Below are 25,973 nucleotides of genomic sequence, written 5' to 3'. Positions count from 1 at the left end.
ACAACAACACAACAACAATAACAACAACAACAACAATAACAACAACAAAAATAATAATAATAATAATTAGTAGTAGTAGTAATAGTAATAATAGTAATAATAATATTAGAGAGGACTTTGAGATGTAAGATTAATGTGAGGATTAAACAATGATAAAAATAAATGTCAGGGTTAGAGGATCCACTAATGGTACTTCAAACAAGTATAGTATAAAGTCTTATTACTCAACTGGAAACCACACACAAAGGAGGTTCCAATCAGATTATAAATTGTTAACATGATTACATTAACTATCTTATTCGAGTAATGCCAATACTTGTAAATATTATCAAGTATTCATGGTGATAGCTTATGTTAACAACAAATCAAGTTCCTTTCATAGCACAGGTGTAGGTTATACCATATGGTTGGGCTATGAAAGTGCCAAGCATTTGTTGTACCAAGGGTTGTTCAACACAAATCTAGATTAACCATTTAATAAGCAAGGTATTAAGAGTGAGCAAGATAATAAATATAAAACATGTTAGTATCAAGCATTAAAGTCCATGTTGAGTTTATACTATACTTATTCTTACACCATTAATGTAACCTTTTCACCTTGACATAATAGATTTAGCTAAACATAATGAAAGAAAGAAACATAAATAAATAAGATAAGAACATAATTATATAAGTAAAGGAAAAGAAATGAAAAGCACAAACAAGAGATTAATATAACATAAAATAAAACTTAAACATTACAAAATACAAAGAAAGAGAGCAAGAGCATGATCTTGATCTGAACACCAAGATGCCTAAATGCATGGAAAATACCTCTTTTTATAGGTCAAAATTTGGAACTATTGATTTGATGAATAATTGTTGAGTGGGTGGCCATATCTTATTTTGGTGACAATCCTTATCTTCTTGTCTGAACAAAACATCATTGCTAATGTCAGAATTTAAACCACCTTTACTCATGAAAGTTCTAGGAAATTGTCTCAACTTTCCAAAAAAGAAAAAATTAAGGTCATTTGGACTTCTAGAACTCGAGATATAAGTTGAACACTAAACAGTGTCTGGGCTGAGGATAGATTCAGACTTCTTCGTTGTTGCTATAATTTGGACTTGAAAACAGCCTTTTTAAATCTTAGACTTCACATGAAAGTTTTAGGCCTATGTCTTATCTTTCCATCCATATAAAGAAGACCTAAATCCGAGATCTATAGCTCCAGATATGACATAATTACCGAACAGTGTTTCAATTTGGACTAAACCAGCATCACTTTTCTAAACTTCACCCTCTCTTTATCTTCACAATTTCAGTTGTTGAATTCATCAATCAATCATTTGATTTATGTGATAGGCCTAAATTTAAGATGAACATTTACCATATATTAAGGTATCTTATAGTATCAGACTTATTATTATAAAACATGCTTTAGTTAAGGAGTTATTGATACTTCAAGTGTAAAATGATGATATAAAACCTTGATAAAAATGCACTTTTAAGTACTAATCAGTCACCCCTCGAAGGGCAAGTTCATCATATAGATTACATGTCATGCATTTATCATGCATGCACTGGGTTGAAAGTAGGGTCCCCAAAATAAGCTTTGCTACACCTGATTGAAAAAAAAGATGATGGGAAATGAAGAAAGGGGTCAAAGAGAGGCTCATTGTTAAAAGGAAGTAGAGAGCATCAAAGATGAAGTAGCTAGACTCAGATCTACTTGAGCAAGTGTTGAGCTTTAAATGGTAAGGGAATGTTTATATATAGATTACATGTCATACATTTATCATGCATGCACTGGGTTGAAAGTAGGGTCCCCAAAATAAGCTTTGCTACACCCAATTGAAAAAAAAGATGATGGGAAATGAAGAAAGGGGTCAAAGAGAGGCTCATTGTTAAAAGGAAGTAGAGAGCATCAAAGATGAAGTAGCTAGACTCAGATCTACTTGAGCAAGTGTTGAGCTTTAAATGGCAAGGGAATGTTTACATAGTCTTCTATGGGAACACAACTTGTCCATGTCCCATTGAAGCTGCACCTCTCCTTTTCAGTCATGAACAACGGCAGCAAGCTTCAGTCATCAACTAATGACAACCTTTGTTCTAGGTTAGTTGCACTATTAATTGTTCATCGCCTTCACATCTTCCAGTGGCACCAAAGAATTGTTAGCCTTCTGTGCATGGTGCATTAGTCTTCTTTGAAGTTACCCCCACTATGAGCTTAATTCCAATTCAGTAGCACCAGATGCTGGTCTAAAAAAAAACATGATTAGACATTGAACTTCTACGTGGCAGAGCTCTCTTTATAGAGATTTGTTTGTGGATTTGCCAGTGGAGAATGCAAAAGGAAATGTAGTAGTTTCATATGCCATGAAACTTCCCCCCATCATTTTTAGCACCAAAACACTATAGTAGGCAGAAGAGTCAGACCTAGTCTGAAAACTTGAGCAGTTGTTGAACTTTAACGTGGCAGAGCTCTCTCTATAGAGATTTGTTTGTGGCTCTGCAAGTGGAGAACGAAAGAGGGGATGTGTTAGTTTCATATGCTATGAAAATTTATCCCACCAGTTTCAGCACCAAAACACTGTAGTAGGCAGAAGAATCAAACCTTGTTTGGAAACATGAGCAATTGTAAAACTTTAACGTGGCAAAGCTCTCTTTACAAAACTTTGTTTGTGAATCTACCAATAAGGAATAAAACAAAGGTGTATTAGTGTTAAATTATCTATGATTGTTTCCCACTAGTGTCAACATCGAAACACAAAAGTAGGGAGAAGAGACAGATCTGGGTTGAAAAACAGGAAAAAGACTGAAACTTCAACAGAGCAGAACTCCCTCTACTGCTGCACTGTCAGTGAGGAATCAAAGATGAGACAAAAGAGTTTTAGATTCATTAGGTTCTCTTTCAGTGGAAACAATGCGTGATTTCACATATCAGTAGTGGCAGTGCTGCATGTTCCCATGCGCTGCCAGGATTGCCTAGCTATTGGAAAGTTTCAAACAATCTTTAAAAAACCACAATAACATTGGAAGATTGACATGATGTTGTGAGGATTGCTGAAAGAATTGAACAAGCTATCAAGAGGGGAAAGATTGAAGGTTTTGCCATGGATTCCAGAACGATGATGAGAGATGAATCAGGAGATGACTCTGAAGGTGGAAAACCTTAGTTTTGTGGTCTAGCCAGGTTTTGCTAAGCTTATACTACTGAAATGTCTTTGCCAAGATTGGCATCCCCCTACTCTCGAGTTTGTCGACTAGCATTTGCCAGATTCCAGACTTGTTGTCTTGATTCCGTTAAATCCCATGCAACCACTGTTTCCTATGTGATATAATCTAAATAGGAGAATTGAATATCATGGTGGGGTCCTCGGCCATTTCAATTGAACATTTATAAGAATTTTAAGAATCGGGTCCAAAAGTTGGTGAGCAAGAGACAAGTGGAGTCTGTGAAGGAGGTTGTCATTGGTCATATTATCACGGAACATCCTCAGAATGACAAGTGATCGAAATTTCTTGGCAAAACATAGATATTGCTAGAGTAGCTAATCCAATAAGGGTGTTGAACTGTCAATCATTTTTGTTATGGATTTTTTCCATTTTGCATTTTGTTTTGGGGTCACAACTCATCTTTGAACGAAATATGTCTTTTCTTTATCTCTTTGTTGTTCTGAAAGCATGAGATGTTTCTTTCAATAAGCGTGAACCCATGCGCCGCCACTGTTTCGGTGGTTCAAATGACTTCCTAGCAGTTTTCCTAGTTTTTTAGGGGCTATTTTGTAATTTTTAATTTGTGTAATGTGTTGTTTGATTTATTTTGAATTTTTGTGATTTGTAACACGTAAATGTGGGTGAAAAAAATAATAATAAAAAGGAGATGTTTGTGTTTGTATTTTTAATATATATGTTATTGAATTATAAAATAAAAAAGGCAAAAAAATAAATTTAATGTTTTAATTTGTTTATGGTCACATATTTGAAGGACAAATAAAATCATGTTGTATTTTTCATGAAAATATAAGAGCATGTTTCTACATATATTATGGAATTTAATAACTGATTTATTGAAGCCTTAGAATTTGGCTAATATTTTATTTTTTAAAATCACTTCAAATCACGAAGCAGGTTACCTCAGGTAGGGTGTGCTAGGGATGCTAATACCTTCCTTAGCCACAACTAATCCCTTACCCTCGAGTCTCTGACAAGACCAGTGTATCGAGGTTTCCTAGTAGCCTTTAACCAAATACTAGGTGGCTACTCCAAAGAACCAATGAAGCAAACAAACGAAAAGTCGTCAATAGAAGCTGTGCAAGGGACGTTCGACAATAAACACACAAATAAAGGATAAGGAACATCTATAATGACTAGTTTGATCGTATTTATTTTCCTCTTTGTCAGCTACTAGCATGCATGTCCTAGTATACTTCAACTAGTAATTTTGGGAAACATTCTGCGAGATTCATAAAAGCACTACATGAATAATCCTTTATGCATGTCCAAGCATCTAACAGGTACTGACCTCAATAATTTTTGTCAAGCATCATGGAGTTCTTTATCTTAAATAGTATATTTAAGACATTTTCGTTGTTTATCAAGCTGCTGATATTCTCTCAGCTCTTGTTTCTCTTCATCCATTTCCTTCAGCCTCTCATCCAAGTAATGAGGAATTATTTGCTTTATTTCATTCCCTGGTTAACTAAGAAAATAAAATTATACATGCTGAAAACATCCTCAAAAGAAAACCCAAATCAACTATCCCTTCCTTGCCTGTTTCCTGTATAATTTTTAAACTTTTGTAGTGTCTGTGCCACCAACTTCTTTGAATACATCAACACACTTAGAGTCTTTCATCAATGTCAATGATGATATCTATTAAGAATCATGAGAAACAGAGAGGAAATTTAAAAATTGGTAGGAAAAGAATATACATAGTTTTTAGGAAAATTAAGTAATAACAAAAGGTTCAAAGAATCAAACCATTCCTTGCTGCACTACATAGTACGGATTGGATTGAGAGAACCCACCACTTTCCATTAAATTCATAACTTAAATTTTGCTAAAAATTATTAGACTTTCTATCATTGAACTTCTAGAAACAAAGCAAAAGGCAATGAGAAATTGAGTGCATAGAGAACATAGATTCTTTACTATCGAGAAGCAGTTGTTCTACGGAGATGCAATTCCTCCTTATCAACCTATTGATAGGTGAAAACATGCTTAACAAATAAGAGGATAAGAAGAAAATGACACCTGAGCGCGCACCATATGCAACAATATCTTTATAAGGAAAAAGTAACATAGATCTAGGGGACATTGTATAAAGCATTTTGCAGTCAAATTAAAATAACATAGCAATATGGAAACACCAATCAAATTTTTACTCTTACAGAATTCTAAACTTCAATAACAAGCTAACCCACAAAAATGTATCATCCATTTGTTATCAAAAAATAGCCATGCCAGCAACTTGCTATTTGAGGTGGCCATCAATAGTGAAGATGGTCCAGTTAGTTGATGTGGACACTGAACAAGTGAAATAGAGACTTCCAACCCAACCCATTTAGGAAGCCAGGAGATTAAGGACTAGGCATCATAACAGTTAAGTTTAAGCGACCCGTCGAGATCGATAAAGTTGAAGATTCCAAGAGGTAGTAATTAAAGACAACAGGCTAATAAAAAATTAACCAAATTGGCTAATCTCTATGATAAAAATATTCACAAAGAACAACACATACATTGAGCACTTTTGAATAAGAAAATAGTAATCAGGTTTCCTTTCTTCTTTTGAGAGTCGGAAGGGATGAAGAAAATAGAAAACAAACATCATATGGCTGTGAATATAGAGCACCCCCCCCCCCCAAAACAATAACAACAAGTTGAAGAGCCAACCAAGACAAATATAACATAGCAAAGACTAAAACTAATGAAACGCAAAGGGAGAAAAAAACATAAGCAAAAAATAATACAATAACAACATAAACACAATAAAGGAGGAATTGTAAAATTAAAAAAAATAAAAATTAGAAAAAGCAGGAACTAACAAAACAAGTAGGCTTGAACCAACCATAACACCAATAGAAAAAACATTTATGAAACAACAAAGATGAATAAGGCAATATCAAAGTATAAAAAACAACAAAAGAAGAAACAACAAAATCTACAGCAATCACAATCAAGAAAGCAATCACTCCAAGCAACGAAAAAACCTAACAAGCAAAAAAAAAAAAAATCAAAGTGCAATGCACAACAACCAAAAAAAGAGCAAAAATGATCCCACTTCAACTAAAAAACCAAGCTAGAGGTAACAAAAACATGTCCAAGCCAATTATGAAATCTATTAAAAATTAAATGTACAAACACAAATACAAAAATATCAAAGCCCCTCCCATTAATCATTTTCCTAAAAATCATTCGACAAAAAAGGGTTTTTTCGAAGAGCACCTTCAACCCAACAAAACAATTAAATCCTTAGAAAACAAAAAAACATAAAATGTGACAAACATCTTTGAAAAAAAATTAACCAAACACCTATCAAAACCTTCATTGAACACCTTACATGCAACATATGAGAAAGATAGAACGAACCAAGAAAATGCCCTATTAAGGTCCTAGACCAACAAGTAGAGCCTAAGCGGAATTCGATCGTCAAATAAGGATTTCAATCATAATATTTTCTCCTAACAAATGGTTTCTCATAAATTAAAATTGGTTCCAAGAAACAGTTATGGTTGGAATAGTTATTTCAGTTGTTACAAGGTCAACAATACAATTTAGAAAGGTTGGAAACATTAATGAGAATCAGTAGCAAAACAAACAAAAAATCAGGTAAGTGCTAATGCGTGATCCAAGGTCTAAATACTTCCAAACAAGTATTAAAATGGTATGGCCAATGATTGGAAATTTGCTTGTTAGGGAGCACAAATAATACATTCATTTAGCAAGAGCAATATTATGGCCACACAAAGAGTGTGTCTTGAGTTATGTTTCATATGTGTTCTTGTTTCATCACCTTAGGAAAAAAAATGAAAAGTTACATGAAAGTTGTAATAAACATAATTATGGATACTAAGGTCTTTACTATTTATGCTAAGAGAAAAGCTTATGCAATAGGTGTCTCATAGTAAGTTAAAGCTTCCTATCATTTTACCTAAGAAAAGCATCATAAGAAAAATTTTAAGGTCAGTCCAACTCCAAGTATTTAAGGGTAACAAAGTACCCAAAAAGACATTAAAAATATCTAACATGAAGGTATGGTATGAATGATCTATTGTATTCTTGAGAGGAGTTACACTTACTGTATGGATTAAATATTCTATGGACTTTCAACATTTGGAGAAACTAACTGAGGATAGATTAATTATTCATATTAAGAATGTGGTTGATGGAGTAAGTCTTTGAGTACAAGATAAATGTTTGGTAACAAAATAAAGCTATATTGCACAACAATATAATATATACTTTTTTTAGTTAGAGATCAAATCATGACAGAATCATAACTTAAGATCATCGAATGACTTGAAACTTTTCAAAAGGTGAGTTAACAACTTGATTAATGCTAAGGGTGACAGAAAGATAAATCTACACAAGCTCAAAGCAGCTTTCAAGACCTCTTTTACCCAACAAATCTAATGCTTTAATGAAATGAGAGATTCAATGATTAGCAATGTAAAACCATTTTTCCTTCTCATAGTTATTAGCCAGTACAAGCATATAAAATTATATTTACTTCTAATAAATCTACATAAGACCAACACGACTTCTTGCACCTTATCTGCCCAAAAAATCTATTGCTTGAATGAAATGGGATGTTCAGTGACTAAAAATATAAAAAACATTCTTATTTCTCATAGTTATCAACCAATATGAGGGTAGAAAAATTTCATGTACGCTTCTCTATTTTATATCTACCAATATATCACAAGAATATTTTAATTTTTCTATCTATTAATAGCATATTTTTAATGCCAAGCCAAAAGAGCACTCAATTGAATCTTTGTTCTTAACCTTTTATCTGGAGAGCAACCATAGATCCCATAGCATTTTTAATCCCATGAAAAAATAGCTTGTTTTAAATGTAAATTCCCTTGGAAATTTTCCATGCTTGTAACAACATTGTTGAAATCATGGATACACCTTGTTATATACAGTAATGAAAGATTATAAAGTATTACACCTTTATAAACCAAAAGCACATTCCAGAAAAGATGCTTAAAAAATGACTTTTAAGGAAAAACAATGATCACCAAATAAATGGAAAAAAAAGCAATTATTTCTAAGATTATCCAATCAAACATTAGATGGATGAGGCAGGTTTGGTATATGATCCTACCAAATGAGGCACCAAATCTATAAGAGATTGTAAGAGATGTAGTGAGCAAAAAAAAAGATGACAGAATATATAGTTGAGGCAACCATGCTGACTACAGATCCACACCAGCACAACAAAGAAAATAAAAATATATGTGAACATTAGGTTTCATAAAAGACAACAAACCAGCATGGAAGCACAAAAACAAATCTTTTCTAGATGGACAACCAAAATAGTAGTGAAATATGTAGCCAATTATAAAACAGCCTAATAAAAAATTAACCAAATTGATTGATCCATGTGATAAAAATATTCACAAATAACAACATGCAGATTGAGCACTTTCAAATAAGAAAAGAGTAATCAAGTTTCCTTTCATCTTTTGAGGGTTGGGAGGGTTGAAGAAAATAGAAAAAGAAAATTATATGGCTGCAAAATTAGGCTTCTATTTTCATGCATGCATGCATGGATAGTGGCAGAATCCTAGATTTTTATCCCAATTGATGGTGGCCATAGTTTGACTTTTTGAACTGCTTAAATAAAATTATGCCTCATGACAAAACATCTAATTCAAAAGAAATTCTAGAGCATTGTGGGAGAAGATTTGTAGTGATAAAGATAAGCTTATATGTTAGAAGAAGAAAAAAAACGAATATAAAAATCTTCTCCTTTGATAATAAGATCTAGACCATTATTTACACTCCATACCCAAAAAAAAAGGAAGTAGGTTATGAAGTATTACTGGGATGTGATTGTCGGAATTATCAACACATTCTCAATGGAAGCAAAGTATCTTCCTGTTAAATAACAACAATCATTAGAATATACATTGAGAAAATACCTCAATCTTATAGATCGTAAATGAAATAGTGTATGATGAAACATATATGGAGTAGTTGATGCCTGTCATCATTGCTTAGGTTTTGGAAGAGATCACTCAATACAAAACAAATGCCTACTAAAAAAATATATTGTAAGCCCATAACAGAATTTTGATATCAATTAACTCCAATAAAAGTTTATTGAAAAGGACACCACAAAAACAAATCAAGGACATGATCACTCATAATGAAAAAAAAAATTGTTAGGTCCGTTAGCACCACCTGCAGAAGACATTTATAAGAGAAAGCACAGGGTAGCCTATTTTAAATGGATCAAGCTAAAGTCAAATAAATTGATGAAACAAAGAAGGAACAAAAGAGAATTAATAAATTAACCAAGATCCAATTAGTTCTTTAAAACAGAACTCCAGCTGACCAGGCATCAATCTGCATCCCAAGAAAAGGCATTTTGAAGAAGGTTATATAGATAAAGCTTAAGCAATCAATTTTAATATGTGATAACCAACTCTTTGGAATTCTCATTGACGTCTAAATTGACTCATTCACTGAGCAACAGGTGAGCAATGACTCAGAGGACCATGAATCCCTAAAAAATTGTGGACATTCTCATTCTAGTAAATGCATTTTATTCTCTTGGCTATGGTTGTGACTGAATGTCCTTGATGGGGAGAAAATATACCTTCGATGATATTAAAGGGGTCTTGCTGAGCTCAAAGCATTCTGATGGCAAATACCTAAAATTATAAAATAAGAAAACAAAATCAGAATTTTACCCACATAGCTAAACTAGAGAAGATTTATCAAAAGAGTAGGAGATAATTGTCTAGAACTTACTGCAAGTGCATTTATTTCTTGAAGTAAAAGATCAAACATTTACAACATCCAAAATCACAGATGACAAACTTTAATGTTACTTGCCAATAAGTTACAGCTCCCTAAGATGTAAGTTCCACTCCTTAGGATCCAACGTCTTCGTCCACTATCTTGCTAAGACCAAAATTAGTAAATTTTGCGATACCAAATCCATCAAGAAGAACATTCCCAAAATCATAGATGAAAAACTTTAGTGTTACTTGCCAATAAGTTCCAACTCCCTAATATGTAAGTTCCATTCCTTGGGATCCAACGTCTTCCTCCATTATCTTGCTAAGACCAAAATCAATAACTTTTGTGATGCCAAATCCATAAAAAAGAACATTCCCAGGCTTCATATCATAATGGATAATCTTTTGTGCTCTCTTATTCAAGTATACAAGGCCTTGAAATATCTGGATAATAATGATCCTAGCTTCTCTTTCAGGTAATACAGGAGTAGCTTTAAGAACAACATCAAGATCTTTACCTGAGAGTAGAAAATGGGTAGATGAAAAGAAAAAAAAAAACCTGAATGTTAGAGACAAATTTCATAATCCAAATGTTTGGATGCCCTAATAGATTGGGTCTTCACTCAACTGCACATCTATAAACACACTAAAGTTGTCAACATACCACTACAGTTCTCTAAGATAGTGTGCAGAATGTGTTTTGGTCAATTTAAACAATGTCCCAAAGCTGAACAATGTGATTATGCACGAAGCTTTTTGGAATCAACAAGGAAAATAGAAATGTTGATATCCAAAAAAGCAAGGAAACAGGCAAAATTGCAAAAAAATCACCCAACAACATGAGACAAAAACCAAATCAATACTTTCCCACCAACAGTAAGCAAAGAAATCAAACTATTTGCATTGAAAATATTAATCATCGAAAACCAATTACACATCATAGTTTTATTTTATTGAAAAAACATTGGACTTTTTCAAAGGATCAATGACATTGCCCACACAAAATTCATGAAAAAAATATTTAGGCATTCAAACGATCTACAACGAGAACACTAACTATCTAAAACAATAAAAAATCAAATAAAAATAAAGAAAGAATCAAATTATACATTTAAAACCCAAAAAACATATAAAAAAATTAATGTTAAGATATCAAGATTTCACATGAAATTGAATTCATGAAAACAAACTAAAAACCACAAAAATATATCTCAACACATTAAAAAAATCTCATCGAATGAAAAAATCATATTTTAAAAAGATAATAAGCATCAAGATTAACATAAAAATAACCCGTAAGGTATCCTTGTCTTTATCATCAATGCCATGTCCAGAATTCTCCGAAATCACCACCACCATCTCTACCACCTCCACAAGAAACACCAGTAAGCCGCGATCATAAATATCGCAGCCACCATCGTCATCTAGATCTCCCGGCACTAAAAACTCCAGCATTGCCGTTTCAAACATTCCACCTCATAGTTTCACCTCTCTCTCTAATTTTAGTTGATAACTGAATCAAACAATGATAAATTAGGGTTTTAAATAACAATGAGAGCAGGAGAGTGCGTTTTTAAAGTAAAATAGAAAGACTATTTCTAGAGAGAAAGTGGTATTTTCATTTATTTTTTAAAAGTTTTAATTTTTTTTAGAGAGATAGAGAGAGTAGACCGTTGTTGATGGTTGAATTCTAGATATTAATAGCAACAGAGAAGGTAGAGCTCGAGAAATGTTTTCAAAAAAATTAACATTGGTTTTTACTATGATAGGCCTTGATATTGTTTGGTCTTTACAGGATTGTGGAAGCTTTGAAGAGTATGGTTTGGTTGTTTTGGAGGTTAGTTTTGGGAGAGGGAGCTCAACGGGCTAAATGCTAATGCTCATTATGCATGCAAATGTTGTTTTTATTGTTATTATTGTTCTTATTATTATTAATTTGGAAAATTAAGCATTCTGTAATTTGGTTGGAATTATAATTAATAGCTCGAAAAATTACACGACTAAATTAACCTTGCGTATGTACTATTTTATTTGCCATTTCAGGTTCAACAAAAAAAATTAAAATATTAAAAGTGCTAATAATGTTTTAGTTGTATAATTAAATATAACTTAGTGGGTCAATTTTGAAATCTTAAATCTTATTTGACTAACTCTAGTTTTCAAGTAAATTGCGCTAGAGCTAACCCAAACTAAAATGATTGATTTCATGGGTTCAAATACAAACTTGATGATTAGAAAAAACATGACTTAACTTGTAAAAAGACTTCAATATGATAATTATTTTTTTTTAAATTATTGAGACAAGAACATATTGAATCTGAGTCCCCCAACAACCCATGTCATGGATTCTATTGAGTTTAATAACTTTTTTTATACACACTTGTTTTAATTGTATGATAAAAATATATGGTCACAAATTTAGCACCAGCTTATAGAAATAATCATTATTTCACAAATAAAAATAAATCATGTGGTTTATTTTCAAACCAATCTAATATTGAAGGGTAAAATTGAGGGAAAAAAGTTAAAAATAATTAAAGAACAAAAAAAAACATGTTTGTCTAGTGGGTGAACTCATCAAACCTATAAACCGAGTAACTCGTCAAACCTATAAACCTAAAAACTTGTTTTTTAGGTGTTTTCAAGGTAAAAAAAAAATACATAATCTTAACTCCTCTTATTATATGGAACCTTTTGACACAAACACTTTATGTTTTGGTGGCCTAAGGCTTCCCCAACAATAAATTTTTCTCTCTAAACTAGGATCTGGTGACCCCCTCCCTCTCCTCTGTAATAAAATGACTAAGAAAAGAGGAAAATAAAGTTTGGTGCCAAAATATATTTTTTAAAAATTATAGGGATCAGATACCTGATTGCTTAAAAAAATGGTGGACGAAAATGAAATTCTCAAACAAATTGCATACTTGCTATCAATTTTACCCACTCTTGTCACTTCAATCTCCTAGCGTTCAATTCAACCCCCACCCCTAAAAAACATGCTATTAAGTTCTAATTTTGGCTCAAAATGGCTCAATTATGTAAAAGAATAGCTTAGGGATCAAATTGAAAATTTTCAAAAATTTCACTACTATAATCCACAATAATCAAACTGAAATAAAAATGCCACACCATTTAGATTTTCTTATAATATATATCATAAAAATCAATTACACTAAGTTTCTCTCTTTAAACACTAATCTTCTCTTCTCTTGATGATCTAAACCTACATTAATGAGATATATTGAAAGCTCATAAATCATGGAAGGAGAATTCCAATTTTGGAGTTTTATTTCTTTGAGTGAGTGACCTTTTTTTAGTGATACTACGTAAAGCTTAGGAACTGGGGAGGGGCAGAAAGTAAAAGAATAGTTAGGTGAATTAATAGCGAAAAATGACATAAGGGAAGTCCTAAAAAAGCTAGGTTTTTCTATTCATTTTCCTATACACGAAGTATCTATGTTTTTTCACCTCCTTTTTCTTATTGAGCAATTATGATGATTTTTTGGATGTCATGGGTTAATTGGTTTTTTGTGTTTGTTGGGCGAAGCTCTCCTAGTGCAAGAACATAGTCATAAAGTGGTTCAACATCATCAAAAGAAAAAAATAATTTTTTTTTTATATTTGCTACTAACCTTTATGTCGGGTACAAATAATATTTCAAAAAGTGTTGAACAAAAAAGGTAATAATTGTGGAGGAAAGACATTATAGAATGGAAGCTATACTGGAAGTGTTAATGAGTAAGTTTGATGGGATGATTAGTTATTAGTAGACAAAGAGTTCCAAGTTATAAGGAAAAGGAAGTTGAAATGCCTACCATTAGGGCTACAATGAATTATAAGAGTGTGGGTGATAATTCTAAAGATAAAGAAAAGAAGTTCTCAAAGCCTGGTGATCAGAAAGTTGCTATGAAATTTGTAAATAAGCAACAAAGAGATAACACCTTTCATACTAGATGTCATATTAGTAATAAGGTGTGTAATATGATTATTGATAGTGGAAATTGTATAAACGTTGCTAGTACTATTCTTATTAAGAAATTGAATTTGAACACTGTTAAGCATGATAAACCTTATAAGCTTTGATGGTTGAATGAATGTGGTGAAATTATGGTGATTAAATAGGTTTTGATTTCTTTTTCAATTGGAAAGTATAAGGATGAGGTTTTATGTGATATAGTTTCCATGTATGCTAGTCATTTATTATTGGGGAGACCTTGAAAATTTGATAGAAAGGTCAAGCATAATGGATTTAAAAATAAGTATTCTCTTGAGAAGGATGAAAGGGCATACACACTTCCATCGTTATCACCTAGACATGTTTATAAAAACCAATTAAGGCCCTGCTTGTTTTTGCATTTCAAAAGTGCTTTTGAAAAAAATTAAAATTTTTTTATTTTTTTCTTTACTCTAAAATTAATATAGTTTTTAATTGTTTCATATTATTTTGATGCATTGATATAAAAAAAATCATTTTGATGCATTTCCAAGTGAAAAACACTTTGAAAAGTAATTGTAACCACACTCCCAAATAGGCCTTAAAGCTGAAAAGAGAAAGCAGAACCGAGCGGACAAATAAACCATATGAGGTCGTGTGTTTGAGTGAAAATAAAGTGAGCCTTAAGAAAAAAAATTAAAGAGGAGAGAAAAAACTTAGTTTTGGTTAAGGGAGAGAAAAAAAATCAATTGAAGTTGAGAGCGCATAGAAGAAAATAAGGATGAGAAAAGGAGTGTGAAAAATATAGGTAAACACTTGAGATTCAATACAAAAGAGAGTGAGATCAAGAGTATTTATTTTTTTTGACATGGTTATGATTTTACTGTGTATAAGAAAACATATTTTAACTCTAACAATCTTGATTTCTTTATTTTTAGTGTTGTTATATCTTTGTTATAGTATTTTGAAAATGATATTAGATAATCAAACTCGTATTTAAGATTAATTTGTCTACTATGTAGCTTAATGCCAATGGGCAGACAAACCACCCTTGGAAGATAAGAAAAAAAAACAAGAGTTTGCTTATGTTTCCAAGCTATGTACTCCTAACCCTTTAATTTTTGTTACCTTATTTTCTTTTCTTTTTTTATTTTATAATTAAATAAAACAGTTAATATTTTTATTTTAATGATGTTTAAATAGTTATCTAACTATGCTATTATTTTCAAATAATATTATCTATTTTTTTATATTGATATTACAAATTTCTCTATAAATAATTTTATATAAAACTAATATGCATGATTTTCTAAATATAGAAGAAATATATAAAAAGAAATTACTTTTTTTTTTTATTGTAATGTTTCTATATGATTTTTCTCAAACTTATTATACATTTACATTAAAATAATTTATTTATTTATTTATTTTATTTAAACTTTCTTTTAAGATTATGATAATTTTTTATAAAACAAATTCTGATTAAAATCTTAAAGATAATGCATTAATAAGGAAAAAAGTTTTTAACTAAACAAATACTTTTGTATGCTTATTTTAAGTCATTTAACTTTTTTTAATATTAATTTTGATTGCTTTTGATTTCTATACAATAAATATAGATGAATAAAGATATATTTAAAAAACATGTGTTAATAAAAAAAATAATTTATACTAATAATATTGTTTTTTCTATTGAATTTAAATTATTATTTTTCTTAAGAAATTTATTTTTATTGCCCATATAATTACATATAAAGTAAGATTTGAAAAAACTCCTCACATCATAAAATCAAGTTTGTGCATCCATCTTTTATATTTTCATTTTAGTCTTTAATTAATATTGACAACTCTTCTTATTATTTATAACTTTTCAATTTTCAATTTAAAATTTTCATTATGCCAAAAATTGCATTCAAAATACTTGAGCTTTTTCTCAGGTTAAAACATAAATTAGAATCCTATCCACTATAAAATACATTGGGCTATGAAATGCATTTAAAGAATGTTCCAATCAGATTATAAATTTGTTAACATGATTACATTAACTGTCTTATTCGAGTAATGCCAATACTTGTAAATATTATCAGGTATTCATGGTGATAGCTTATGTTAACAACAAATCAAGTTCCTTTCATAACACAGGTGTAGGTTATACCATACAGTTGGGTTATGAAAGTGTCAAGCAATTGTTGTACCAAGGGTTGTTCAACACAAATGTAGATTAACCATTTAACAAGCAAGGTATTAAGAGTGAGCAAGATAATAAATATAAACATGTTAGTATCAAACATTAAAATCCATGTTGAGTTTATATTATACTTATTCTTACACCATTAGTGTAACCTTTTCAACTTGACATAATAGATTTAGCTAAACATAATGAAAGAAAGAAACATAAATAAACAAGATAAGAACATAATTATAGAAATAAAAGAAAGGAAATGAAAAGCATAAACAAGAGTTTAATATAACATAAAATAAAACTTAAATATTACAAAATACAAAGAAAGCAAGAGCATGATCTTGATCTGAACACCAAGATGCCTAAATACTTGGCAAATGCCTCCTTTTATAGGCCAAAATTTGAAACTATTGATTTGATGGCTAATTGTTAAGTAGGTAGCCAACTCTTGACTTTGTAAAAATCCTTATCTTCTTGTCTGAATAAAATATCATTGCTAACATCAGAACTGGAACCATCTGTACTCATAACAGTTTTAGGAAATTGTCTTATCTTTTTAGAAAAAAAAAATTGAGGTCATTTAGACTTCTAGAACTTGAGATATAGGTTGATTACTGAACAGTGTCTAGGCTGCAGGACAGATTCGGACTTCTCCGTTGTTGCTATAATTTGGACTTGAAAACAACCTTTTTAAATCTTGGACTCCACATGAAAGTTGTAGGCCTATGTCTTACTGAATCTGTGTAAAAAATTAAGATCATTTGAACATCTATAACTTGAGATATGACCCAATTACCGAACAGTGTTCCAGTTTGGACTGTACCCACATCTCTTTTCTAAGTTTGGCCCTCTCTTTGTCCTTTCAATTTAAATACTTGAACTCATCAATCAATCCTTTTATTTATGTGATAGACCTGCATTTAAAATGAAAATTTACCATAAATTAAAGGTATCTTATATTATTAAGTATGTTATTATAAAACATGATTTAGTTGAGTTATTGATACTTCAAGTGCAAAATAATGATATAAAACCTTGATAAAAATGTATTTTTAAGTACTAATCAGTGTTATTCTCTTTTGTTGGATATTTGGGATCCAACTGTTCATTGCCACCTCCATATATGTTGGGATAACTGCTGCGCTGCTATGAACACACTTGATTTTGAGGCATAATGTCTTATGAATATGTTTTCATCTATTTATAATAAATACATTTCTTGATATGATTTTGGTGAACTTTCATGACTAAAATGTAATCAAGTGGCTTTGCTTCTGAAATAAATATTTTAGAATTTTTTTGATAAATGACATGTTGCTTGTTGTGGGAGACGACGTGTTGTTTGTCAGCCTAAAATCTAACAACCATTTTGGTGGTTGGAAATTTGGGTTTGAAACTTGTTTTTCAACCATTTCAACCACAAAATACCCTACAAACACCCTTAAAACACCAAGAAACCAACCTTATCAACCTAATGAACTAAAAACAATTTATACCACTAAAACAATCCGGGAAAAATATTGCATCCTTGACCCAGATCTAGTTTTTTACGTTATATTGAGGCTTAAAACAACCATTGTAAGACTCCTCTCATCTAATGAAACTAGTTGACACCAATTTTAATATTTTTTTTATTAAGATTGTTGCTAACGAAGAGATCTCTCTCTCTCTCTCTTTCAGAATCTAACGATTCCTCTTTCCACTTCCATGAAAAATTTACTGAAAAAAAAGAAAAGAAAAAAGATTATGGTACCAAGATGTATTTAAAAAAGAATAATGGGACTACCCAACTTAGACACAAACCATACCATATGTCAACGGACAATTAGGCAAGTAATCCTCTCTTCCTCGAAACATGGATACTTGGGATCTAATTGTTCATTGCCACCTCCATAAATGCTTAGATAACTACTGCGTTGCTATGCACACACTTGATTTTGAGGTAGAATGTCTTGTGAATATGTTTTCATATATTTATAATAAATACATTTCTTGATATTATTTTGGTGAACTTCCATGACTGAAATGTAATCAAGTGGCTTTGCTGCTGCTAAATATATAGCAACATATTGTCCACATGTTCTTTTATTCAACATATTGTTTCTCTAATAATTAAGAACTGGCAAACATTTAAAAATGAGTAATGTGAGAGATAAGCAGCTAAAAAGGAAAATCTAGTGTTTTTACACCTGGAATCTTCTCACATTTCACCATCCCAGAGTTCATCCAATGTCATGTATGCACCATAACTCCCATGTACAAAAGTAGTTCCTGTAACAAGCCTCTCCTGCATGTTTAAATTATAAGGTCAATCATTTTGGAGGAAGTAAATTACTTTTTATAGCTCATGAATGATTTAGTTGCGTGAAATTACTTGATAAATTCAGAGAGCCAATATGTTACCCTAAGATTCATCAAGTAGGTAAAACATGAGCCTAAGTGCATTAATGCAATAGAACACTTGCATGACCAACCCCATAAAATCTTGCAGGCTGATTTAAGCAAATTTTTATATAACTGTAGTAAACTATTACTTACTCAGAACTACAATTATCAGATATATAGTAGGTGTAGTACAACTCGAGACAAAAAAATATATATTAGGTAGAGTAAGTGCACATAAACATGCACAAGCATAACACATTGAGAGAGAACCTTGTCACTTGCCTGCTCAATTTTAGAAAGCTTGGAAAATAAGTCTTGAGGAATAGACTAGTAAAAAATGTCAATGTTTTCCATGATTCTTGCCTCATTTATGCTTTTAGGTAGCACACTGTAGCCCATTTGTAGTCCCCAACGAAGAGCCACTTGTGCTGGAGATTTGCCTAATTTCTCAGCAATCATTTTAAGAATTAGATTCTTGAGAACCTCAATCTTAATCTTTTGTGAACCTGTGGAACCTAATGGTGCATACCCCTGAAGAAAGCAGGTGGGGAAAGGAAACAAAGGAAGACAAATTACCATCAATAGTAATTAAAAATTTGACTTTTTTTCCCTTTAAAATGAATATATTTATTGCATTAGGAAAGGAAGATTTATAAACAAACCAGGAGAGAGATCAATATTGCAAAATCATTAGCTCTTGACAAGATATTTCAAAAGATAGACTACACTACTTAAGATTCAAACAAGAAATGCAGCCACCAAACAAACATAACAGAAGGAATCCTTCACAGGCATCCAGAAAGGATAAAACCACTTGTAGTGAATGATAAAAGCAAATTATCAACAATGTGGTAGGCAATCCACATTAATGATCAACAAATACAGAGAGATAGCCATATATCACTACAGAAAAATGCATTACTATACTCTATAGAGAAGATAAGAAAACCTCAAACAATAAACACCATCACTTGGACAACACAGAAAGCAGAAGCTAGACCAGTGCTCCCTAAGTCTTGTGGTTTGTTGTAATAGTTCCAAACCATTGTGGGTGGCGGGGACAACAACAGAAAATAGTAATGTAGCAATAATAATCCAGCACTTTAAAGAAGAAAAGAAGTTTAACTCAAAATGAATAACAAAGAGAGTGTTGAATCCATGAATATGTTAGAAAATCCTTCATCTATTCATATGCCTTTGTGAGAATGTGGATAGCAAAGTGAAATCTGAAAAACTTTAACAACAAAATCAATCTGTTGTTGCAAAGGGTCAGGAGAAAATTATTAAAAAGTGATACACGATAAGGTACCACCATTGTAATATGAGACTTTTTCAATGATCCACGAGAAGACTACTACTCTAGTGGTCCTATTTTATACTCACAGATAAGTAAACTCTTTCGGATTTGTTGCTACCTAATTTTTGACCCATGTTTTGATAAAAAAAATTTTAAAAAATAAAAATAAAAATAAAAAAATAATAAGGGTTTATGTGTGGCGATAACATAAAGTATCAGGACTAATTTTAAGGAAGAAATATGTTAATGAGATAATTATTGAATCATATATAATTACTGCTATATAAAATACCATAGATATATGATTTGATTCATGCTGGTTATGAAAAATAATCACTGCAATATAAAATACCATATATATAGGATTTGTTGGTGCCGGTTATAGAAGACAATCTATGCAATAATTATTGCAATATTTCTTTAAATAACATGTATAGAGATTTTCTATATAAATGAACCTCCAGCCACATGCACACGGGGATAAAAATATTCACAAGGGGGCAATTTTTTAGAAAAGGGGAGCCAAACAAAAAAATCCCTAAAGATAAAAAAAAAAACCTAAACCCATTTCTCTTCCTTTGTCGTAACCCCTCCTCTCTTAAAAAAAAAAAATAGCCGCCTCCCGTTCCCCCGCCTTCTTCTTCTCTCACAGCCTCCAACAACCATCACCAGACCTTCCCTCTCTGTGGCTCAGCTCCACAGACCACCTCCTGGCTGTTTTTTCCCCTTCACCAAAACACCTCACTCTCCCCTTCATCTTCCCCGCTTACTGCCCCTACACTCTTTTTTCTCTACCGCCAACCAAACAGACCACGAGCTAAAACCCAAGCCTCCAGTATCCGCTTCCCCGATCTCCTCTCGTTTCTCTCCCAAACCAACACAAACCTTCAGCCCCTCACCTGCCTTTTTCCTGCAATTTTTTCCATCAGCTCCTCCTAGCAGTGGTGTCCCCGCTAACCCGATAGACCCGGCAACCCATCTTCTCCTGAGTTGCCACAACCCCTCATCCATAATCTCCCTCTCCCCCTCACAGGCATTGACCTATTCGGCCTTCACAGAAACCAGTAGAGCTCCCCCCATTTCAACAGATCTTCTTCTCCTTCGGTCTCCTTCACAGCAACCGGTTAGTAGCAGACCTAGCTCTTCGCCTCCCACAGCAGTCGAAACATGGTAAACCACACAGTCCCATCACCAATCGAACAGCCACTCCCATCTCAAGAGCAGCTTTAGTGGCCACGCGCACAGCAGCAACGCTAGCCCCATAGCTACCCCAACCGCCCAATCTGACATCGGTAGAAAGTAGAACAAACTGGGAGGAGAGAACATAATGCTTTAAACAAATCTAAAAAATACCCAAATAAAATCGACTGCCTGTGTTTTTTTTCTTCTTTTGCAGGTGACGGTAAGCCAAATCCCATTGTTTCCAGTTTCTTCCTCGCGGCGGCGCGTGGCTTTAGGCGCCGCTAGTGGCGGCAGCGCGTGGAGAAGACGCGCCGCCACTGTTTTTGTGGTGTAGAAGCCTTCCCATTAGTTTTCCTGGATTTTTTAGGGGCTATTATGTAATTTTTGAATTGTGTAATGTGTTGTTTGATTTATTTTGAATTTTTGTGATTTGTAACTTGTAAATGTGGGGAAATAAAAATAATAATAATAATAATAATAATAATAATAATAAGAGATATGTGTGTGTTTGTTTTAAGCTAGTATCAACATGATTTTAATGACCTGCCCACATACTCACATTGGTCTATTTTCATGGGCTACCTGCCCTTTTGATTGGGTTAACCTAAGATCCCATCTAGCGATCTCCTTTAACCCGAAGCAAAGTCAGCGTGTAACTTGGTCAACCCTGAAATCCCATTTGATGATTCTCTTTAACCAAAGCTAAACTATGTGTGTGGTTAGGTTAACTTGAGATCCCATCTGGCGATCTCCTTTAATTCGAAGCAAAGTCGGTGTGTAGCTCGATCAACCTGAAATCCCATTTGGCGATTCCCTTTAACCAAAGCTAAATCTTGTGTGTGGTTAGGTTAATCTGAGAACCCATCTGGCGGATCTCCTTTAATCCTAAGCAAAGTCAGTGTGTAGCTCAGTTAACCTGATATCCCATCTGACGATTCCCTTTAACCAAAGCTAAACTCTGTGTGTGGTTGGGTTAACCTGAGATCCCATCTAGCAATCTCCTTTAATCCGAAGCAAAGTCGGTGTGTAGCTTAGTTAACCTAAAATCCCATCTGGCGATTCTCTTTAACCAAAGTTAAACTCTATGTGTGGTTGGGGTAACCTAAGATCCTATCTGGCAATCTCCTTTAACTAGAACCAATACAAAAATGTGTGTGTGGTCTCATTATGACGGGTGACCTACCCAAGTGGAAAAGGGGAAGAGTGGTCTCATTCTTATGGGTGACCTACTCAGGGGAAGAATGACCTCATTATAATGGGTGACCTACCCAGGTAAAAAAAAGATGGAGAATGGTCCCATTCTAATGGGTGACCTACCTAGAAAAAAACAATGATGGTCTCATAGTGATGGGTGACCTACCTAGATGGAAAGGGGGAAGAGTGGTCTAATTCTTATGGGTGACCTACCCAGGGGAAGAATGGTCTCATTATAATGGGTGACCTACCTAGGTAAAAAAAAAGATGGAGAATGGTCTCATTCTAATGGGTGACCTACCCAGAAAAAAATGATGGTCTCATTATGACGGGTGACCTACCCAAGTGGAAAAGGGGAAAAGTGGTCTCATTCTTATAGGTGACCTACCTAGGGGGAAGAATGGCCTCATTATAATAGGTGACCTACCCAGGTAAAAAAATGGAGAATGGTCTCATTCTAAATGGTGACCTACCCAGATGGAAAATGGTTTCTTTGTAACGAACGAGCTATCCGTTTTGAAATTTGAAAAGGATTTTAAAAGGGGTCTCAATATCTGGAGACCTGCCCCTTTTAAATATATATATATATATATATACACACACGTTTTTTAGAAAATCTCCATGTTTTTTTCTAGGTAATGGTCTCAATATCGGATGACCTTTCTATTTTAAAATATTTAGAAAAATTCAATGTTTTTTTTTTTCTAAACAATGGCCTCAATATTAGGTGACCTGCTCGTCTTAAGATTTTTATAAATACTCCACGTTTTTTCTAAAAAATGGTCTTAATATCGGGTGATCGGCCCATCTTAAGTTTTTAAGAAAAACTCTATTTATTATTATTATTATAGAAAAACTCGCTTTTTTTTTATGGTCTCAATATTGGGTGACTTACCCGTTTTAAATTTCAAAAGAAATTATCTTACCTCGAGGAATGAAGCAGTGCTGGTTCATAATTCATATTCTTTTCCGTAGTTCCGTTGACTTAAGATTCTGTATCTAAGCGAGTCCCAAAAACTTGGAACTATTTGGCTTTCATCACACCTTTTCTGCCAGGTTAGTGGTATGATAATATAGCATGCATGTTTTCGTTTACCTATTTTTAGAAACATAGGTCACCCTTTTCGTTGTAACCTTCTTCAAGCTCTTGTTTCCATTTGTTTGCCCGACCTATCCTCTTGAACTGGAATACACTCCACGCGCTATATTTCCTATCCTTCTTATGCTTGGTGAAGAGATCTCTAGTTCCTTATGGGGCCCTTTCTTGCTCCATTGAATATTGCCTTTTATTATACTTTTGCCGATGTTTTAATTGTCTTTTTCATTTTTAAGAAATTATTTTCAGAGGAAAACTCAAGAGATCTAGTTTTGTTCATGAAAATTGAAACTTTTAATGTAATCACATATTTTGTTTTAAACAATTCCCATCAAGGTGTTTCAAAGGTTTTCATGATGATACCACTTAATGTTGGGCTTTGGTTCACTATGTACCCTTATGTGCGCTTCGTACGCTTCTTGCCCCTAGTGTGGTGTGCAAAAACATGTCAAGTTTAGATTTGGTTTGGTTCTCTCCAATTTGGAATTGATGGAGTCATCTTGAGCATATTATGATTCCTTAGTCATGTGTAAAAGAGTTATTTGAAGTAAAAGATTTTGAATGCTATGAGATCATGCGTTTTATGAAGAAAAGGTTCTTTATAGAGAGAATTCATGGCCGAACTTTATTTTATTGATCGAGAAGCATAGTATTTCTTTATAGAGTCAGCATTCACAGGTCTAACTAGATCTTCTCCATCCATTCTAGATAACAATAAAGCTCCTCCTGAAAACGCTTTCTTTACCACCAAAGGGTCCTCATTGTTTGGCGCCTATTTATTCTGATATCTTCTTGTAAAAGGCAATATTTTCTTCAGTACAAGATATCCTTCGTGGAATCCTCGAGGTCAAACCTTCTTGTCATATGGTTTGGCCATCTTTGATGATGACAAATTGCAGCTATCTTCTTTTTACTTATTAGATTCAACCATTCATATCTAACTTTTACCCATTCCACCTCTTATAAACTTAGGGTCTACCAATACTTTTAATGAGGGGTTTTCCACTTCTAAAGGCATCACCGCCTCAATTCAATATACCAAATTGTACGGGGTGGCTTCTGTTGGAGTTCGGACCGCTGTGCAGTATGCATGAAGAGCAAACGACAAGATCTTATGCCAATCCTTATAAGTGACCACTATCTTCTAAATAATCTTTTTGACATTCTTGTTAACAGCTTCTACTGCGTCATTCATCTTTAGCCTATACAGCGAGGAATTAGAATGCTTGATTTTCCATTTAGCATAGAGTTCTATTATCATATGCCATTAAAGTTCTGGGTATTATTAGTTATAATCTTTTCTCACAGACTATATAGACAGATCAAATCTCATTCCATAAATTCTTCACCACTTTTTGCCTCTATGTTATCCAAACATCTCAACAAAGTTTTGTTAGATGATTTCTTATTCAAAGTTTCCCCATCAAGATAGAAATTCATTGCCAACCTCGTCAAAGTCTTCTTGTTGATTTTGGATGCCCCCATGGATTTGTCTGGTTTTGGATGAAATTCTTGATATCATAGTACCAAGGGTTTCCAGCTATTTCTCTTTCAACTGAGCAATAATGAGCTGAGTTATTTCTAATATTAATACGTACTGACTGTACCTTATGCCCAAAGTCTATTCTAGCCATAGAAGATAACATGACCAAAACGTTTGCAAAATGGTTTCCTTCCCTTCCTAGATGGGTGACCTTTATTTCCTCAATTTCTCTAGCCAATTTTAGACTAGTATTCTTGGTAAAGTCTCAAACTTCTTGTCCTTGGTTTGCCATTTTCCTTTCACTTGGAAAATAATCAAAATTGAGTCTCCATACATATCTATCTTTCTATTATTCAGCTTCAATGCCACCTCTAAAAAGAGAATGCAAGCTTCATACTCCTATGTTGTTATTGCACCCAAACTGCAACTTAACCAAATACTGCTTTTTATTAGGAGAGATTATCATTGCATCAGCTTTGTTACCACATGTTTACAACACTATCAAAGTACATAGTCCACCAATCTAATTTTCCTTCCTCAACTGAAAGCACATCTTCATCAGGTTAGTCAAATTTTAATGGCTCATAATCTTCCATAGCATGGTCACCTAGGTGATCGACAATAACACTCCCTTTCACAGCTTTCCTTGTTATATATATATATATATATTATGTCATACTCAGCTAGTACAACTTGCCATCTTGCAATTTGGCTTGATAGATAGGGCTTTCCACAGATGTACCTTAATGGGTCTAATTTTGAAATCAACCATGTAGTATGATACAACATTTATTGACGCAATCTCTTCACAGCCCATGTGAGTGCACAACATAGTTTCTCAATCATAGTATACTTAGACTTGCATTCCTTGAACTTCTTGGTCAGGTAATAAATGGCCCTTTCCTTCCTTCCAGTTTCATCGTGTTGCCCTAGCACATATCCTATTGCTGTTTTGGTTACTATTAGGTACAATATCAATGGCCTTTCTAGTACATGAGGAACAAGTAGAGGTGGATTCAGCAAGTACTGATTGATTTTCTCAAAAGCCTCTTCACACTCTTTATTCCATATTCCAGGGTTCTTTTTCCTTAACAAACAAAAGATCGGGTCACAAGTTGTGGTTAATTGGGATATAAATCGAGCAATGTAATTCAACCTTCCTAAGAAACCTCTCACATCCTTCTCAGTCTTAGGAGGTGGCATAGATTGAATAGCCTTTACTTTGTCGGGATCCACTTCTATCCCTTTGTCACTCAC

At 33.1% G+C, this 25,973-nt stretch overlaps 1 long non-coding RNA gene across 1 annotated transcript in view; it reads right to left on the bottom strand.

Annotated features, from left to right (window-relative positions):
- Positions 1–18,349: 18,349 nt before the first annotated feature.
- Positions 18,350–25,973, bottom strand: part of LOC118058288 (uncharacterized) — an 82,374-nt gene continuing 74,750 nt past the window's right edge. Inside the window, exon 7 of the long non-coding RNA XR_012168463.1 lies at positions 18,350–18,366. This is a non-coding gene — a long non-coding RNA (uncharacterized lncRNA). The remainder of the gene's footprint in view (positions 18,367–25,973) is intronic.

Source organism: Populus alba, chromosome 17 (genome assembly GCF_005239225.2).
Source record: "Populus alba chromosome 17, ASM523922v2, whole genome shotgun sequence".
Lineage (NCBI taxonomy): Eukaryota > Viridiplantae > Streptophyta > Magnoliopsida > Malpighiales > Salicaceae > Populus > Populus alba.
This window is presented reverse-complemented; position numbering and strand designations above follow the sequence as displayed.